This window comes from Ascaphus truei, chromosome 19 (genome assembly GCF_040206685.1).
Source record: "Ascaphus truei isolate aAscTru1 chromosome 19, aAscTru1.hap1, whole genome shotgun sequence".
NCBI lineage: Eukaryota > Metazoa > Chordata > Amphibia > Anura > Ascaphidae > Ascaphus > Ascaphus truei.
This window is the reverse complement of record NC_134501.1, coordinates 7347807-7369162: the sequence shown is the minus strand read 5'-3', so window position 1 is coordinate 7369162 and position 21356 is coordinate 7347807. Positions and strand designations below refer to the sequence as shown.

The 21356-nt window shown below is 44.2% G+C and overlaps 1 protein-coding gene across 3 annotated transcripts in view; it reads left to right on the top strand.

Moving 5' to 3' along the window:
• Positions 1-2297: 2297 nt before the first annotated feature.
• ZNF469 (zinc finger protein 469) overlaps positions 2298-21356 on the top strand; it is a 255451-nt gene continuing 236392 nt past the window's right edge. For all 3 annotated transcript variants that reach the window (XM_075576422.1, XM_075576418.1, XM_075576417.1), the window contains exon 1: positions 2298-2446. The gene's annotated coding sequence lies outside the window, so the exon portion shown is untranslated. The remainder of the gene's footprint in view (positions 2447-21356) is intronic.

The window sequence follows — 21356 nt, the reverse complement described above, 5'->3', positions numbered from 1 at the left end:
CAATGTAAGATGTTAATCTGCTGCCTATATGCATATATAAGCTCAAAAGCATGACATGAGGTGAGAGATGAAGTGGTCCTTTTTAAAGCAGCAGTTCAAGCTGCCTGTTTTTTTTTTTTCGTCTTTCCTTTAATATGCGCATCAATATAATCCACACAATGATAAGTAATTAGCTAAGTTGTGATCGATTGGCGAAGATTCGGCCTCGGGGGTTCACTAAATGGCTGTCAGTGCAGCAGAAGAGGACCAAAGATGTAAAGTTCTGTGGGGAAGATCATGTGACCAGGCAGTCACTAGATACAATTGGTGCACTGCTAGAGAGAGGGCAGGGCTCAAAAAGGGGTGTGCCAGAGCCTGTTTCAGAAGAGGATGTGATATTGTAAATGGTTGCTATAGAAACATAAATGGTTGTTACATTATAATACATTAAAAATATAATTCGGATAGTTTTTATTTAAAACATTTTTTTTTTAATGCTACAAGTATTTTCTCATAGTACAGAACTCATTTATTAAAAAAAACATGTAGGATATTGCTTGGTCTGCAGCTTTAAAGCATGGGGATTTCACGTGTGGAGATTACGGTGAAGCTGTAAGTGATTACAAGATGAGAGGCACCTACACAACTTATGTTTTTCACATATATCAGTCAGAATAGACGGTACCAGCACAGTATATATTGGTGTAGCGTATACATAAAGTGCAAGCCCTCATATGTAACATCATCTCTACTACTTGTAATGTTTGTTTCATAATTGATGTGTAGTTATAACAAATAAGTGCCTAAGATCCTTACTGAACAACAGAACGCCTAACTTTAGAGAAGTTCCCTAATAGGATCAGAAGTCTATTGGCCAGTGTGATGACTGCCTCTTCATCGCAGAAAGACGATATGTGAGATTTTGTGTGACTAGCCCTTCTGGTACTGAAAGGGTTGAACGAAAAAAAACTTTTTCAGTCCATTGAGAACCAGATGGTTTTAAATACCAAAGTATGAAACATATATTTTTTAAATGCTGACATTTATGGGGTCTTTTAGTGGGGAAAAAATGCAATTTATTGAATAAAAGATTGATGTTTCAGTCTTCTCTTGGACATTTGTCAAGATGATAAAGGTCCATTAATGGACCAAAACGTTGGTCTTTTTATTCAATACATTTCTATTTTTTCACTACAAGACCCTTATACAACAGTAGTGTGAGTGTTCCTATCCAAGGACTTTAAATACCAAAGTGCCACAATCACTTCATGGGCTGTGTAGGAAGCTGCTGATGCTCCGTGAAGTTTCTCTGGTTCACATCATCGATCCACGTTGAGGAAACACTACTCATCGTGAGAAAGGTGTAGGGACGTTGCCGGTCACGTTTTTTTATTCTTTCATGCTGCTAACTTTGGAGTTGATACTTTATCACATGCCGGATTTTATCAACACAGAGAAAGACAGAATGGATTGAACGCGCCAAGCTTCAAAATACTGTATCCCATTCAAAATAATTAGGCTAAGTACTGTATCGCCTCTCCTAGTTTATCCACAGCCTCCTTCTAAGTCGCTCACTGATATTGATGCAAAGCACATCCATACACCCACGCTAAAAACAAACGCCACTTGTCACAGCTTAACAGCAAATCTGCCATTTGTATTGCCTGATATATTGTCCCGGTATTGTCCTGGTTTATTGTAACTTGTTCCCGGGGTTATAAAATCAAATCGGCCACAGTGGCCAGGACTTTGCAGCTTCCTATCCCACACATCTTCTGCTGAAAGAGTACCAAGTGGAGCGCACATCCCAATGTCCCGTCCTTTCCTGTTACCATCATATGCGCAGGGCGGCCAACTCCAGTCCTCAAGGCCACCAGCAGGTCGGGATTTAAGGATATCCTTGCTTCAGTACAGGTGGCTTAATCAGTGGCTCGGTCATTGACTGAGCCACTGGTTGAGACACTTGTGCTGAAGCAGAGCTATCCTTGACCTGACCTGTTGATGGCCCTTGAGGACTGGAGTTGTCCACCCCATAGTTAATGTGTTACCCATTGTGATTGTCCTCTGCACATCTCTAGGACGCAGAAGAGCCGCAGTTAATAAAATACACACAGTAAGCCAATGGCAGTAATGGATAAAAGAACGATGAGCATAAATTCAGCCTTTATCCAGGTCTGTTTAACTGCTTGTGGCTCTCGGCATTTGCTTAGTTGGCGTATTCTTTTTCTAGCAGCTGTGGCTTGGCAGTATGAGGGTTAAGTATCTGTGAAGGGGGTGGAGAGGGAATCCCAGGCTGGAACTTGAGCCTGTTCAGCTGAGAAGGAAGGTTTCAGAGGAGATGCAGACGTAATGATACAGTTCTGCAAACAGCTTCTCTGGATGAGAAAGAAAGTCACAGGCTGGGAGGAATCTCCACGTTTCCCATAGGAAGGGACCTATAGCCATGAATGTTACTCTGTCCTGCAGGGTAAGTTCACAGAGCCTACATGTGGGCACCTTCCTATTCTCAGTATACCTGGTCGGCTGTGAACAAGTCACTGCAACATTCCATAGCTCAAAGTGTGCATGGATTCACTTAGTAAGTTGTAGGCGGGCTATCCTATTAAAATATAAGGGAACAACTGATGCATGTCAGAAAATTGTCCTGATTTTAAGAGGGGTGGTCCCATTGAGGTCGATGAGGGCAATTGATGTGTGTCTATGGGTGTGTGGGGAAAATGATGGCTAGAGGTAGTGTCTGGTTTTTTTTTCTCATTGTATATGGCTGTAGGAAGCTGGTGTCAGAATATCAATTAATCTCTGTATAGCTGTGTGTTTAATCTCTTCTGTGTTGGAGAAATATCTGACAAACATTATGTGGACAGCAAGTCTTGAAATGAGTATGTCAAAGGATTGTGTTCTTAATGGGAATGCAGCTGGGGGGGTTAGAAAGGGTATAGCATTTATATAATCCTCTACGTAAACAGCAGTAAATATGTAACTCCTATAGTGCTGGCGAGGGCCCATTTAGCATTTAAGGGGTTATTGGAAAGCCTGCAGCGTGTCATCTGTCAGCCTTGTTAGAAGGATATACAGATATTGTGTGTAAAAAAAAAAATCTCTCCCTGAAGCTCAATAAAAAAAAAAAAAGTCGAACCGAAAGCACAATCATTTTAAAGGAATGCAGAGCTGTCTGTGAACTTTAATCTGGGAACAGGACTATGGTGGTGCACTCTGAGTTTTACCATCTGATGTGGTCCATTGAATACATGTGTGCATTGTTATGGCAGATAATTTGACCCTTTCATTCCTGACCTTATCACACAGTGGGAGCTGTTTTTTTTTGACAGATCTGTCATTGGACATGTGCAGTAAATGTGCTCAGTATATAGTTCTTTCTTTCTGTAGGGGTAGTGTGAACGGTTGTAGTGGGGCAGATACAGGGCTGTGAACCCGATGACACAAGGTTTAAAGCCAATGGAACTGGCAGTGACTGCCCGGTTATCTTACTCATTGAATCTGCAGTTGGTGAAAAAGTGTCATTGTCATCAAGTAATAAACCATTTAGAGTCCATGAAAAACGGAGACCCTTTACAAACCTTATAGGGGAGCACCTTGATAGTGGGGGTTTTTAAGAGATAACTCAAGGTTTGCAGAACATTATTAAGCAACTTGCTATAAGTGAGATATGAGCGCACCATTTTGTCATATAGTGCCCCAAAAGTGACTTTTAAGGTGGGAAAGAGCTCAAATAGTTGGTAAGCACTTCTGGAAAAGGATTAAATATATATAGTTTTAACCTTATATGGGGAGTATGTGGCAAAGCAAAAGTGGAGCAATTCTGGGGCAAAACAATTGCACTATATGTATCAAAGAAGATAATTCCTATTCAATTAAATTGGATTTTTTTATTTGATACATAATGGAGCAATAGTTTTGCTTCAGATCTGCACCAATGTTGAATTGATACACATGCTCCATGTACATAAAAGCACAATGACATCTTTCCTTGATGGAGATGTCTGGAATACATAGCTTTGTAGTGTGCCTTGGGTACAGGAAGTGTTCTAAACTAGGGGACATCCGCCCTACAAAAATATACTTCTTTCTCTGAGTCTAGCAAAATAAAAACACGAGGCAGATTTCTGGCAGAGAGCAGCGCAGTTATTAATGACACTAACTCATTGTGTTATTAGTACCACCTGGCTGCCCAGCATACATTTCCTAACTTGTCTCCTAGAGAAAACTCCCCCACAGCGGTGCAGGGATATTGGGAAGAAGGGGAGAAGGGTCCTCTTTGTTACCCATGTGAGTTGTTATGCTGTCAGTGTGTGCTCGGTGCACTAGGTGGAATGATGCTGCTATTGCAAAGTGTTGCTCCAATGTCTAATGTAGTCTTAAATCTGTTGTATAAAGGGCTCTTCTTATGAAAAGCAGTAGATAGAGTAATGGTTGAGGTACTGGCCTTTGAAGTGGAAGTCCTTCATTCAATACCCAGTGTCCATTCTGTTTTGACCATCAAACCACTTTGTCTCAGGGACTCCAACAGATTGCAAGTTATTCAGTTTAGGGTCAATATGAAGTGGCCCTGTACTCTCCCATGAACATCCCTCATTCTGACATCTCATCTCACCTTTAATGGACGGTTTTATCGGAGAGTATAAAAGCCAATCAGATGTTATGAAGATATAGCAAGGTTTTCATTGGCTTACAAGTTTTGGAAACAGCCACAGCTGACAATTAGCATGGAATGGAGTGGGGGAAAAAAGCTGATTTATATACTGTGATGAACACACCCAGCATACACTGCTTGGCAAAGATCTACAGGGAGCTTCAACCCTATTTATATGTCATATTACTCAATCTGAAATGCTGCTTTAATGGGGGAAATGTAACATTTACCATTCGCACAACCCATCATGCAGCAAAATTCAAAGTAGATTGGTAGGAATGGATATCAAGCTAGATATAAAAATGTCCGTCACCTTTGATGTACAATGTATTGTTAAGGATTTTATACCCCCACACTTTAAAAAAATCCAAGCTTTCCTGTTAGAGCCTTCCACAGAAGTGTAGCCAGGAAAGGACGCGCCACTAGTTCAATGTTGCATAAGAACAGGACAGGCTTGGACTTTTGATCTTCATTGACTCAAGCATCAGGTGTTGAAAGATTTATTCTGGCAAAGTGCAAATTCAATAATGTAGCCAACTTCCTTTCTGTTTTAGGGAGGCATGGCTATTTAAGCATCCCTCTTATAGTGTCACTATGTATCAAGGTATTGACCAGCACGGGAGCACTATCTTCACACCCCACATAGTGGGACATTTATATTGAGTATCCCATTACAGCTAGGCTTCTTGCTTGATTCATGTAGTTTATACAGTACCTCCATTTCCTCTTCACATTTTGAGCTAATTACTTCACCATCTCACCAGTAATAAGTGTAATTGGTTTGGCTTATTTAATTAGACAATTAAGGGTTACGTTGGATCAGTTATTATAGCCAGGTGTGCTCTCATGTGGACATCTTTATAATTTGGAGCTGATCTCTTCATTAGCCTCCAAATATCATGTATTTGTGTTTTTAGGGGGACTCCTTAAATGTCATCTGGTCTCCTGGCTTCCGGTACCTCTCCTGTACTCCAGTATGTAGCAAAATAAGGGCATTGGGATAAAAAAAGAAGGGACTGCGGTGATGCAGAGGTCAATGTCCGCATGCAGTATGCAATGTTACAGTGTGGGAACTTTAGTTCAACCCTTCAGTGCTAGAAGTTATTCATCATTATTGTCATCTTTTATTTATATGGCGTCAACATATTCCACAGCGCAGTACAATGTGGGAGGGAGGACAAAAACATTGTATGACAAAAGAGTACATCTATGTTAAGACTAACTTAGACCATTGAAAGGAGCTCCCTGACCCAAGGAGCTTACAATCTAGAAAGAGGGGAAGGGAAGACACAAGGAATAGTTCATTATTGGCCCATGTGTTACCAACTGGGACTAACGGAATGGAAGAATCAAATGTAGCCAGTGGTTGAGGTGTGATGGTTGAGGTGTGATGGTTGAGGTGTGATGGTTGAGGTGTGATGGTAGAAGGGTCTCACAGCTAATTTGTTTCCACTCCCAGAGTACCAGTATATTTTTATATTTACAAACGTACAATTCCACTTACTTTTCAAAGCAAAATCCTCTCCCGCTCATACAGCCTAAATCTTAATTAAACCTGTCTAAAATGAAGTCCAAACATCATTGCCCCAATGATCAATAAATGTAAACATTGGTTTTTGCATCAAATACAGTACCACTGTTCTTTAACCCATTTTATTCAAGCAAGGCCTCCACATTTCACAGGCAGCAAAGAGGTTAAGCTGCTTTGACCACTGTCATGCAAAGCTTTTTACCCCAGCGGTCCCTTTCTTATCTCCTCCTGATGGGTAAACCTGTTTTCCTGCACTCCTTAATAAGACTTCCAGTAGTGAATTAGTAGCAATTGGTAATTACTAGGATTGCACTAGGTCAAGGAAACATTATCCGCCTCATATCTTTGTGTTGGGTGGCTTACAGTATGTTGTTTTAACACAGGTAGTTACGCCTCACCTGTCACCTTAATGTACAATAATATTCCTGGGGAGGAAAAGGAGAGGGTAACTTTCCTACGTTTTACGCTGCGAGCCCCAGTAGGGGAAGCAAGACCATACAAGAAAAAATAGCTTAAGAATTTCTGAGCAAAATGCCTACATATTCCACAGACTCTTCCTACACTGTGTAGTATTTTTTGACACCATGTAACTCTTGCTTTGAAGACTGTCTCCTGATGCGTTGGTTCAGAGAAGGGTGAGCAGGTTTTCTGAAAATCCGATGTTTGTTTTTGATTTTGAACATTTTTGGATTTTAGACGTTTCAGGTTTTATTCCGGCACCGTTTGTGTGGCTATTTTGGTGATTTGAACCTTTTTGCTTTGCAATGTGTTGCTGACCCCTTTGACCTTTAGGTTTCTGTTGGCATGTGTAATGCCTGTTAACCCCTTCATTGCCCGAGGTGTCTGCAAATCTCTGCCAATTTTTCTTATCTTTTTTTTTTTTTTTTCAATCTGATCACGTTTCATTTGAAAATCTTTGAAGAAAAATAAATGGATATTTTTGGTGGGTTGTCAAAATAGAATTTTTTTTTAAGAACTGGCATTTAACTCGACCATGACCTATTCAACGTTTCAACGCTGACTGCAAATTGTTGCATTGGGCCGCTAACTAAGTGATTAACCAAAGCAGTATTCAGTTTGGCTTTCAGGGACAATATGAAAAGATATTAAACACATTAAATGATGGAGCAAACAGTAAACATTGAGGATGGTGTCTGATCGGAGTGCTTGCCGTTGATTAAATACCCAATATATGCTTCTAGATTGGACCACGCTTGAGTTCACGCGCTGAAATGTGTACAGTAGTTGAACGAGCCTTAACCAAATGCATTGCGGACCTCTGTAGCAGTGAAAGGGTTAAGCAGATGAAATACGTTATTTCTTCGTTGTTAAAACCACTTTCCTCGCAATGTGAGCAACGTCGGACTAGTCATATTTTCCAGAAATTCTCAAAACCCTAGCAAATAGTTCACACTTTGTAGGAATGTTTGGCTGTTGTCTTCCTTGCCTTGAAGATGATCAGGGATGGTTTGTGTTTGCAACATGTGCGTTTTTATGTGCCTCCTGGTTTGATACCGGGCACTTCCCCGTGCCATTCAATTAAGCCCTCTCCACTTACATTGCTACCAACCCATATTGGTGCCCTTCCGTTGTCTAAAGTGAAGCGATGGCGTTTAATGCATGGGGCTGTAAGATAGAGACACAGAGACAGAATTGGTCTGTTGTCATGAGACCTGTTGGATAGTTTATAACCTGGGGTGTTGCACAGGATCTTATTTCATTGTACAATCTTCGCCAGGTAGAGGACACAAATCACCTGGTTTCAGGAAGTCCCACCTGGTCTGTTCATCCGAGACGGGGAAGGGCTCTGCTCTGCAGACGCCTCTGGCTGTGGATGGGTAACAGCAGAGCATTAACAATGAAAATAAATCTTCTGCATGTATCTCTGTGAGCATAGAGGTTCACCGCTCCACTATACAAATACCTACACTGGCTTCCCATAGCCTCTAGAATTAAATTTAAACCCCTACTTCTGACTTACAAAGCTCTCCATTACGCTGCCCCCTCCTCTTGCATATCTGCCCTTATCCCCATATATACATCCCTAACAACCCCTCTGTTCTGCCGACAACATCTGCCTCTCCTCCTGCCTTATTACCTCCTCTCACTCCAGCCTACAAGATGTCTCCCGTGCTGCCCCCTCTCTGGAATATTCCCTACCACACATGAGACTCTCCTCCAGCTTTCATACATTCAAAAACTCTCTAAAGACTCACCTTTTTAAGGAAGCCTATCTGGCAAACTCCTAACATCCACCCAACTACCTTAGTGGTACCAGCTGTATGGATGGACCAAACACCATGTTATCCAACACCCCCTAACATTCACACCCCCAAACCTTAGTATATCCAGTAATACAGCCGACCATACTCCACCCCGACAATGAGCAGCCACCTTACCTTTTGTTTCAGCATTGCCCCTTTTTACCTCTAGATTGTAAGCTCTTAGGATCAGCTTCCTCATTACCTGCTGTTTGCACTTGTCTATCCTTACTTGTATGTCATTCAATTTGTGTAATTGAAGTCACTCTGCACCCCTTATTGTACTGCTCTGTAGAATATGTTGGAGCTTTACAAATAAAGGATAATACGAGGTTAAACATGCACTCTTTTCTTCACTTTACTTCCAATGGGGCCAGCAAGGCAAGAAGCGAGGGAATAGGAGAGGGATAAAGAGATTGGACGAGTTCCTCCCAGCATCATTTCACTGGTTTGCATGTCAATGTGTTACTCACAATCCATATTTAGCTCTGTAGAGACCCATCATTATTGTAATTACCTGAATATGAAATACTTTGGCTTTGCCGAGTTTGTGAAGGTTTTATAGCGTTGGCCACTGGCCAGTGCTTTACAGAACATGCTTCACGCGAGCAGTTCTATCCCTGCACCTCACTTTGCCAGCACCAAACTGATCCCCGCACAGTCACTGCGCTGCAGCGCTGTCCTGCTGCGTTCTCTTGTTATTCCCACGCTAACTACTCGCAAGATAACTGCCGGTCACTGCATCTACAGCAGGGGTGGTCAACTCTGGAGCTCAAGGGGCACCAACAGGTCAGGCTTTAAGGATATCCCTGCTTCAGCACAGGGGGCTCCATCACTCTAACTGAACCACTGATTGAGCCACCTGTGCTGAAGCTGGGATATCCTTAAACCATGACGTGTTGGTCGTCCTTGCGGACTGGAGTTGCCCACCCCTGCACTAGTTTGTCCTGCAATAATGCACCCGCTGCTACTGTAGAGGTTTTAGAATCTATTGCTATTTGTATCTGTGACAATGGCATTGCACCCCCCTCCCTGTTTTCTAGGGTCTCCGCTCTAAGTGAATGCGTATTTTAATTGTTACTTATACACATTTAGTTTGAGTAACGTTCTTCTTCTTCAAAAGCAGCCTGTCTGCGCTGATCGGATTTTTAATGTATTTATTGAGCATTTTATTTTTCCCTTTTAAACACTGTTTTTATTTTTAAAATCAGATGCTCCATTCAGGAGACGAGTTCAGGAGGTTACAATGAAGCTCTCCCCAGAGCCCTAAAGGTAAACATGGCCACCTCAGAAGCTAGAGATGCAATCAGGATTTTTAACACTACAAAATATGAATAAGAAGAGTAGGACATGCTCAGTAGACAAGATACTCTATATCGGCTTGGGGGGAGGGTGAATTGCTGCTGTAAGTTTAATTTTACACACTAGTATGTGACTATGGCTGTGTGTAACACTTATTACCATGTAGTTTGTGCATCGGCTGCTTTTAAATAGTTGTATTTTATTTTTAAATAGTTACACTGCCGTCTAGATAATTGTGCAAGGACTTGATGTATGTGGCAGGAATGTATTACTGCAAACGACCTGGGCACAAACTGGTTAATTTATACTGCACCATTGCTGCTGCCAGAACCTTGTCTGGCCATAGATAGACCATGGGAAAGTGATGGCGTGATACACAGCACGTGATCTCCCCTCCGTGTCGGACATAGAGACTTGCTGTTTCCCAGTGCTGATTCACGCCATGCACGCTCGCTTTACTATCCAATGGGGATTGGGAAAGGAGAGACACATTCTCCAAACCATCGCAGCTAAATACTCGGCCTCCCATTGCATGATTAACCTTCTGAGGATCCGAGGAGCCATCCAACCTCCGGGGACAGGAATCCGTAAGATTCAGGGGTTTCCCAGAGCGCAGAAACTGGGAAGACAGAGATTTTTTTTAGCATTGAGACTCCACTGATCGCTGAGATGCTGATTCCAAATCAGTGTGTTTGATGTCGCTCCAAGTTTGTAGAAATCAACAGGGTTCAGCGTCACTGCCTTAACTCTTTCGCTGCCACAGGGGCCTGCAACGCATTGTAGCGATCTTTGGCACCGTCAGGGTTTACAAAGCAGCTCTTGGCTAGAGTTCACTCTGCAATCCATTGATAAACAGATCACTTTCCAGTTGAATACCATAAGGATGGTGACGGGAGATCTTAATTCACCCACCGAGTGTATTTCCTATTGTTGGTGACACGGGAAACTGTACCAGTAAACTATAAGATTTCCGGAAGGCTCAATAAGGACAGGTTTCAAAGATTGCAGAGTGTGATATTTTAACAACATTTTGGTGTTTTTACAACCCGTTTGTACTGCAGGAGCTGCCCCTCAATGGGGCTGGGCCCGCTGCGAGGGGCAGCCGCCGTGCTGCGCGGCGAGTTTTTCAGGCAGACGTGAAAATTGTGAGTAGAACTAGCGATATACAGCTAGGCCACGCCCCCGGTGGTTCAGCCACGCCCCCGGTGGTTCAGCCACGCCCCCCGGTGGTTCAGCCACGCCCCCGGTGGTTCAGCCACGCCCCCCGGTGGTTCAGCCACGCCCCCGGTGGTTCAGCCACGCCCCCCGGTGGTTCAGCCACGCCCCCGGTGGTTCAGCCACGCCCCCCGGTGGTTCAGCCACGCCCCCGGTGGTTCAGCCGCGCCCCCCGGTGGTTCAGCCGTGCCCCCGGTGGTTCAGCCGCGCCCCCGGTGGTTCAGCCGTGCCCCCGTCACTCCTTCTCCTGTCTTTTCCCCTGCAGCTCACTGCAGACCGGGGAACTCGGCTGCACGCGCCGCCAGACTGGCAGGCGCGCGTGCAGCGCAGGCAGCGGGGCCGTAGCCTTAGAGTGTCCTGGATAATTTAGGACATTAGAGAGGACTCGAAGGGCAGGCAGATGGACAAAGGTTAAAATGTTGGTCCTGGATGCCTAAGCTTGTGGCACAGTACATAATATTTTGCAGGCACAAAGAGTTTCTGCTCTGAAGAGCTTGCAATCTAATGCTGGTGCCTGAGGCACAGGGAGATAAAGTGACTTGCTCGAGGTCACAAGGAGCGAACATTAGGATTTGAACCAGGTTCCCCCATTTCAAAGGCAGTGTTCTTGCCACCAAGCCCAAGAAGCTGTAATACATGTGTCCGCGGGCAAATTACCTTTGCAAGCCTTTACAGAGCAAACTGGCGTATAGGATCCTTATCTCAGTGCATCTTCCCTAAGCAGGTATCCTGAGGGGCTGTCTGCTCCACGAGATGCTGAGCGCACGTGGACATAGGAACAGTACAAACCGGTTAGTGTTGCCTTGCAGTGCAAATGAAAACTTTCAACACTTGCCCTTTCAGCTCCCAGCGCCGCCCTCCCCTCCGCACCTGAAACTCTCGTATCTAAACGCACGTTGTGCGAGTACTCTGCTGCCTCGCGGTTTTCTCAAAATGCTTCTGGAGACATTGTACCCTTTTTAACTTTTTCAGTGCTGAAGGGGTTATAAACTCCCCCCCCCCTCCCCTCCCCCCTGAAATGTGCCACCTCTCTTGTCATGTTGCCTTCCATTTCACTGATCACAGGAGAACTAATGACTTTTTAATTATGATTATTAATGTTAATTTCTGGGTGGAGGGATTTCAGCCTGTGCGATTCTCTCATCTGTTTGTGCTGCGCGCCAAGGACTGGTTTGCATTACTGCTGGGGAAGGGCAGGAGGTTAATATACACAGCAGGGCTCTTCGCTTAACTGGTTCATCTCAGTCTTGCAGTGCTGAACAATGAAGCAAACCCCACTGGTAACCATCTGCCCGTTGCCCTAATACAGCACACGGATTACATCACTGGTCCTATAGCGGAGAGGCTTCCTAGCAACCTTCTCCTAGTGACGTAGTGTAGTTTGTGCCATTGGCTGCCACAATGGAGCTTAACTCCAGTCCTCAAGACCCCACAACAGGTCAGGTTTTGAGGATATCCCGGCTTCAGCACAGGTGCCTTAGTTGAAGACTGAGCCACTGATTGAGCCACCTTGGCTGCAGCTGGGATATCCCCAAAACCTGACCTGTTGGGGGGTCTTGAGGCGTGGAGTTGAGCCTCCCCTGGGCTACAGCACCACACAACTACAGGAATTACACTTCACCTGTGAAAACTGCCCTTTCTCGCATGTACCATCTATTGAAGTTTTGGGTCTCCATTTAATATGTTTCAACAGTCACTGCCGGGATGTAAGCCCCCCAGTAAAATAATGGGAGCTTACGTTCTCCTATGCACCACATATTGAATAACCTCTTTACCGTGTTGCCTCTTCCAGTGGGATCCCCATTCATTCTTTCCCTTTTATCTTCCTAAACCCAGACTGAGATATGAAAGCTTCCTGTCATGAGATAAAAGGATAACTGGGACGTATTCCCATGATCACAAATGGCTTGATTTGGCTTTCCCTTTCCTTAACTTGAATTGCTGTTAGCATTTGTTAACTGTCGCCCTCAAACAAATAACACAAAGTGACAAATAAAATATAAAACCTTTGCGAGCCTCAACATCACATGGCACATAAGTGATCGAGATTGGAATCGAACCCACGACTCCACATCACAGAAGCATCTCTACGTGGAAGACGTTATGGACCCATGTTAGTAAACCAATTGTGTCCTCTGGAATGTACTGTAGCGCTCTCTGCACTTCCCTACGCTCCACAGACCGCCCACTCACCAAGTGAGTTTAATACATTCCAGATACACACACTGCGTTGCATCACGTGTCAATCATACGTTTCTCTGCACACACCAGCTCCAGGTGCTTTGCTGTCAGTGGAACTACGGGTTTGCGAGACGCTAAGAGAATGAAAACCAGGATCGTTTAGACACTAATGTTTATCTTTTCATAATAACTTTCAACACAGATGTGTTTGCACTGCGTTCACACCAGCCCAGATGGTGCCCGTTTGGTAAAAGGAGCTCATCATTCTACTTCGGTGCTCACCCAGGGAGCCTGGATAACATGGCTGGAAGTTCTATTTTAAAGGAAATAGTCTAGAAGGTCTGGATTCTGTTTTTAAAAGAAAAAAGGGTCCAATCCAGAAACTAGTGCACAAGGTCTGACACGTACGGAGAGGCGCTGTTGAAGACTAGAAGCATCTGGTGACGCATGCACCCGTTTCAGCAGCGACCTGTGGCCTGCGGTTCTACTTGTAGTGAAGAGCAGGAGATCCGACAGGAGGGGGGGCGTGGCAGGGGCGCGGCCATGATGTCACATGGCTGCTTCGCCCTCATTGGCTGAACCACCGCCTTGATGTGGCCAATGCTCAGCCACCGTGCCAAAAGACAAAAATCTTGTCTCTTGGCCAAGGCGTACGCACACACGCCGACTGGTGCCTGTCCCATAGAGGGCTGTGCCTTGTGTGTGCGGTGCACATGCCGTCGCGCACGCAGCCGTGGCCACCGGGGACCTGTCCTAAGGCCTCGTCCAGGGTGAGAGCCGCCGTGACGTCAGGCACTGGGAGATTTCTGGCCAGCTAGTTCGTGTGTGCGCGGGGGGGGGGGGAACGTTGTGTGGGGGGATGGAGGGGGGCGTGCCCGTGACATCATGTAAGTGGTTCGCCCTCATTGGCTGAACCGTGCACGTGACCAAGCATGACAAATACAGAAATATCTGTCTCGCCAAACATCGTGCCTCTGCACACTCACATGCTCGTGCACGCCCGCGCGCAGCTTGGACACAACAATTTACTTTCATTGTTTTGATCGTGAGCAAGCTCTCCGCCTGGACGCGGCCTAAGACATAACCACATTAGCAGATCTTCTCCACAATGCCACTGCTCAGGCAAGTGTTTGGCCCCCTCCCCCTTCTTCCTCTCTTGTAACTGAAGGTCCTTTTAAGATATTTAATTTCCTCCCTCACTATACTAAATGCCTTACTCGGCCCATTGCTTATAGAATAGGTGCCCTACATACACATAAAGAGAGTCCACCACTCACCTATATAAAACAAATGTGGCCTTGTAGGTGCACCTTAGGGAAATATCGGAATGAAGGGATCCCCAGAGGGGAGGGAGAGAACAAAGCGCCTTGTTCAGTGCGCAACTACTGTAGAGACGGACACAGTTGTGGTTAAGTATTGAAAGCCGTTTAAGAGTGTCTCGTCAGATATGGGGAAAAGCAACATATGCTGTGTGATAAGTTGGGAAGGTAGTGTTACGGCATGTTAAAATGTGTGACCTAATGTCACGTACGGCACACCTGTGAGCACGTAACCTGCACACGGGACAGGGGTTAATATTTCACCTCTGTAAAGGTCCCTCAAATGAACAATATCTCCCCTCAATCCATCTCTGTATAGCACCTGTCACACAAGTGAGCACGTGACTTAGAGATGCAACCAGGGTTAATACACACGGCTACTATAGCCAACTCACCTTTCTCCTGTGCAAGGTACTTTTAATGAGTTCATATTTACCTTCTTAATCGATTGTAATCATATCTATCTGCTGCCACCACCACAGAAATATGCAAATAAAATATGTAATTAAAATATATATGTCAATGTCTAAGGTCCCTGTTTATTAAAGAAACTATGCACATAACACACATCTGCTGTAGCAAAATGTGTTAAAAAATGGACTTTACTCTCTGCAGAGCGTACAAAATTTAATTCAGAGCCCAAAACATTACTTATTAAAGAGTATTTTAATATATATAGATAAAAAAATACAGTGCTTTAGGTTACAGAAAAAGATTATTACAATAAATAAATGCAGAACAGTTTCTTAAAATAAAAAGATAAAACAACCAGAATTCCCCATACGTTACCACACGTTATAAGCTCTTCCCAGAGAGGTCACTGGTGCAGAAAGATGAAAATTCACGTGTCTGATCTCAAACACACCTCCTGTTGAATTCTGAAGTTTTAAAAAAAAAAATATTCAAAAGATGCCAACCTTTATGCCCAGACCTTCTGTACTGAAACACACCTTGTCGTAAATCGGCTCGGGCCGACAGTTTTATGAAAAAACTTGTCTCGGGATGTTTAAAGTCTGACCGAATATAGAAAAGGCCTCTGTAACAGGGGAGGTATGTAACAGGGACTTATCCCCGTTTAAATAAAGCAGCCTCAGAGCGCTGAGAATCCAACAGAGAGAGAGCTGATTGCAGCCACTCAATTAACTAGTCTCCACCTGGACTAATGAGAGCTCTGTAAAAAGCCTCATGTGAGACACAGGAGGTGGATTCCTTAGTTCACATTTGGCTGACATAAGGAAAAGATGATGTATTGATGCACACAGGAGGACTGGGGACAAGACCTCTATACCTGGACACAGAGAGTGCCATAGCACACAAGGATGCGGACCCAGAAAAACAGAGAGGCCTTCCCCTACAGCAACAACAACAGAAACAGATAAGAAACTGTCTTGTTGGACTGTTGTGTTGATATATATTTGCCCATTTTTTATGGTCTAATAAACCATTTGCCCCTTTTTTGGAGAGTGAATACATTTTCGGACATGTTTTGCTACAATAGATTTTGTGTGTTCATTACATATTTTTCTTTGTAAACATGTTGCTCTCCTATCTATCTATCTATCTATCTATCTATCTATCTATCTATCTATCTATCTTTATTTATATTGGGACGGATTGAGGAGGGATATTACTCATTTGTGTTACCCTGTTGGAGTGAAAAGTGAGTCCGCTAGATAGCTATGTGTATTAACCCTTGTCACATATACAAGTCACATGCTCACAGGTGTGCCGCCCGTGACAGTAAATGATAGTCATAGAAGAGATCATTGGTTCTGCTTACTTAATAGACCTCAAAGGACTTGGGCAAGGCGGAAAATACCCCGGCTGCGTATATCTTTTTGGCAACTACTGTAGGTCATGGCAATTGCCCGGCACAGCCCTCTGTGTATGTTACAAATGATGAATTCAATCTAGGAAGTATGAACCATTGCGAACCTTACCAGCCCAGTTCGCAACAGATTTCACCATCTCTGCCGCATCTGGTCCTCATGGTTCAGCCGCCCCAAGATGGCCTTCGACTCTCCACCAAACGGAGGTCTTGGTCGTGGATGGATGTCAATGTGCTACCCCTACATCATGTATTGTAGGTTCACCTCTAACAGTAATTGGACACTCGTCAGATGCTGTTTTATTATTATTATACCTCAACGTGTCGCTACCTTTTCCCTCGCCCCCCTGTTTTTTTCTTTTCTGTACCCTTTCCCCCTTCCTCAACCTTCTTACTTGTAAAAAACCTTCCACCAAAAAAGAAAGGGGACGACGCCATTTCCCAGGGGTTTGCATCATAGTTATTCTATATGAAAAGACATTGTAATGCTTTATTTCTTTATTTAAAAAAAAAAACCTAAATACGTGTAATTCTGCAACCTGTCCCCCATCCCCCGTCCCCGGTCCCGCATCCTTTGATCGCAGGTTTACAACGCGTTTTAAACCCCTCGAGCAGAGGTTAAAGAAGAAATCCAAGGGGGGTTTATTTGCAATATTTTTTACCATAGCATTGAAGCATTGTGGAGCTGAACCCCATTGATTTCAGCTCCGGGGGCCCCCTGCTTCTGGGGTTACCTTCCTCCGTAGGGGGCGCTTATAGCCGCTCGGCTAGCAGAGATCACGAAATGCTGGCGTTTCAAAGCTTGGGAGCCAATAAGAAGCCGTGATGTCATCCGGCGCGGCTTCCTATTGGCCCACGTGATGCTGGTGCTTTAAAAAGCAGAGAGATACCGGCACCCCCTTCGGAGGTACATATCTCTGGACGCAGGGGGTCCCCGAAACTCAATCTAATAGGGTTCAGCCCCAGAGACCCCCTGCTTCAGCCCTGCGATTAAAAACAATCAAATACATGGCCTGCTTGGATAGCTTCTTTAAAACTAACATTTTACGCTCATTTCCCCTTGGGCCAGAAATGAGATCAGGTTCTGACTGTCGCTTCTTTCGTTCATATTAATAAAACCTAAAATACTGCCACAGAAACCAGCTGGCCATCACCGTGCCTCATACATGCATTGTACATTGTAAATATACCTCACTTATTATTGTCATCGCATGGCGCCAACATGTTCCACAGTGCAGTACAATGTGGCAGGGAGGACACTAACATTGTATTACAAGAGAGTAATAATGTTATTAATGACTTTCGTTTATAGCGTGCTTTTCCATCACCAACACACTTCTGATTCATGTCCTTTTTTCCCCCTTTTCTTTAATGTCTGGGGATTTTTATATTTCTTTCTTATAGAGAGCTGCAGCGTATTGACAGCTGTATAAAGGGGGATGGAGGGGGGGGGGGGGGTGACACAAGTCCCGGCTATGTAGAGATAAAGTGACTTGTTCAGCCACAAGGAGCTGACATCTCAAACAGAGAGATGACATAACCATTGGTCCAGCAGTGGCCAACTCCAGTCTACAAGGCCACCAACAAGTCAGCTTATAAGGATATCCCTGCTTCAGCACAAGTGGCTGAGCCACTGATTTAGCCACCTGTGCTGAAGCAGGGACATCCTTCAAACCTGACCTGTTGGTAGCCCTTGAGGACTGGAGTTGGCCACTCCATAGCCAAACTGCGCTGTTTATCTGAAACAAGTACCCCATCTATTCTGTCTTCTGTTGCTAAACTCTCCCTCTCCCACAAACTCAAACCAGAAAGCCTGCAGCTTTTAAAATAACAGTTTTGCTTTTTATCTTAAAATGCTCCTTTCTTCCAAAACTCGCGTTAAAATGGCCGCGTTCCTCTCTCCTCAGGCACAGCACTTTAGCGGTGGGGCAGCTTTAAGTGGAATAGTTTTTCTTGTTGCACAAATGCTGCTATTATTCTTGGCCCGTACGAATTCATAAAAGGTTTTTTTTCCTCTTTGCTGCATTTTCAGGAGTTTAAAGGACTTTTGCTGTCGTTTGATCTGTTTGTTCTTGTGTTTTGCTCCTTGATCTTATAAAGGTTTATTTGAATTCTGAGTCTATCTGTATACACAAGTTCTCTGTTGATGCACTAACGAAAGCCTCCATCAAACAATAAAACGTAACGTTTAATAAATTAACATCTATTTTAGATGTTCATTTATAAAATCTGAAATGCTATTGTTTGATAGAGGCTTTACTTGGTGCAGCAATAGGGAGCTTGTGTATATAGATATGGGGTGGCCAATTCCAGCCCTCAAGAACTACCAGCAGGTCAGGTTTTTAGGCTATCCCTGCTTCAGCACACGTGGCTCAATCAGTGGCACAGTCTATAAACCAATTACGTCCAAGATTCCCCTTTGTCTTCAATGGGAAATTTTGGCTAGACAACGGCCTGATCGTCCACTTCATCGTATATGTATGCAATGTATAGATTTATATAGCGCCCACGTGTGCTCGGCGCTTTACAAAAGAGAAAATACACATTTTATTAGAATTATAAGACAACAAGTGCAACAAACATAGTCAGACAATGGGAAAATCCCTGCTCCGGAGAGCTTACAATCGAAGTGGTTTCCAACAAATGGAAAGGGTTCTTTACAGTAAGGGCAGTTACAATGTGGAATTCATTACCCATGGAGACTGTGATGGCAGATACAATAGATTTGTTCAAAAAAAGGTTGGACATCTTTTTAGAAAGGAAAGGTATACATGGATATACCAAATAAGTAAACATGGGAAGGATGTTGATCCAGGGATTAATCCGATTGCCAATTCTTGGAGTCAGGAAGGAATTTATTTTACCCCTTATGAGATATCATTGCATGATATGACACTGGGGTTTTTGTTTGCCTTCCTCTGGATCAATAAGTAAGTATAGATAAAGATAAAGTATCTGTGGTCTAAATTTAGCATAGGTTGAACTTGATGGACGTACGTCTTTTTTCAACCTTATCTACTATGTAACTATGTAACTATGGTATGATGGGTGAGTTACAGAGACAGTAAGAGAGGGAATACGTGCAGTAGATTGCAGTGCTTGGTCACAATGGTTGGTAGAAGCGACTGCAGGTTTGGGACAGTGGCCAGGAGTCTGGGCTATTGAAATGCTCCATTTAAGAGGTGAGTTTTAAGGTTTGACTTAAGGTGGGTAGAGAGGGTGCTCGGTGTATACTGAGTGTGAGGGAGTTCCACAGGTAAGGGGCAGAGATGGAAAAGGGTTTATGGTAAGAGTGAGTGTTAGAGGTGAAAGAGGTGGAAAAGAGACAGTTCTGGGCAGAGCGCAGGAGACGAGAAGGGATATAATGAGAGATAAAAGCTGATATGTAGGGAGCAGCAGGGGAGTGCAGAGCTTTGAAGGTAAGGAGGAGAACTTTGTACGTGTTCTGAAATGTGATGGGAAGCTAGGAGAGAGATTTAAGCCAGCAGTTCTGCATCCACATATTTCCTTTATTTACCATATTCAGCATGTGAGTAGCTTTAATGAGAAATGATTGCCTAAGCTGCCGATTCATCCACTCTTCTGTAATCAGTCGGCCAATATCCTGCTCGTGGGGCTATCAAAATGGTCACCTTCTGACTTTGTGTTACAGTCTGTGAAATGCTGCAGCTGCAATGTAACATTATATTACCAAGTGTAACACGTTGTTGTTGCAGCTTGGCATTAGACAGTCTGTTGCTTGGAACACTGCAACAAATCTGTTTGCGATACTTTGTTAATCAAAGGGGAGGAGTCCTGTCGGCAAGAGCTCCCCCGCAAAGGGGAGACGACAGGAAAGTCGCAGTAACATGCACGCAAACCCCTCGCTAAAATTCTCATGAAGGTCTAATAGAAACAAGATAAACTGTGGCTGATCTTGGCTGAAAAACATAATAAGCAATCACCAATGATGTGACACAGGACAGTGTTTGCCAAACAGAGAGGTGGGAATGATGAGGATACGCCCTGGAGCAATGAAACCAGTCCCCAAGAAACGGATAATGTAATATGAATAATATTAAAATCAATTTAATAGTGAAAGGTAAGGGACAATAAATAAAACTGAACTAGTACAAAACTGTACTAGAGCATCATATAGCTAATGTGTCGTAGTGACTCATAGAAGGCCAACGTGCTAGTGTAACGAAGGGCTGAAGGTAGAGATCAGACGGTTAGATAACTTGCCCTAAACACAAGGGGACAAAAAGACTGGGAGGCGGGAGGGGGGGGGGGGGAGTACGGAGCAGGACAGCACCTTATTGTAAGTGTATATATGCTCTTTATTCCTTTTTAATACAGCTTTATTCTTGCCTCTGGCGCCCTCTGTGTTCTTCTTTCTGTTCTGGAGGTTGCCCCGGGCAAAACCTCGAGGCGCTTGGAGTGCTCCTACACAGCAGCAGCAGCGAGGGGTTAAAGTTGCACACAATTCTCTACCCCCAAGATTTCGGAAGCACGAGCGCGGTTTCATCTTTTCTCTAAATGTTTGCTATAGTTTAAAAAAAAAAAAAATTACAAATGAGATTAGGGGTTGAATTATTATATATTATCTAATCCAGAACTGAATAAAAAAAACAAAGGATTTGAGATGTTTTGCTGCTGTAAGGAGGAGTTGGATAGGGACTGTTCTGGTAGAAAGTGAAGTTATTGTAGCAGCAGAATTTTGGATACATTGCAAAGGAGAACATGGCCAGACAGGGAGGCCTGTAAGCAGTATGTTACAATAATCCGGAGTGGATAAGGGTATACATTAGAGCAGGGGTGCGCAAACTGGGGAGCACGTCCCCCATGGGGGATGCGAGATTTCGGGGGGAGGGGGGTGGGAGTGCAGCGCTTACAGAAGCCCCGGGCTCTTCCCCAAAACATTTACATTAAATGCCGGGGGACAGCGTGAGGCCTCTGTAAGTTCCCTTACCTGGTCGACGGCTTTGGGCGAAGCGTCGCCATTACAACACGGCGTCACATGACCCTGTGTCATCATTTGACGTCGGAGACAAGGTGGGGGGGGGGGGAGAAGGCAGGCAGGGGCGCAGGGGAAAAAGTTTGCGCACCC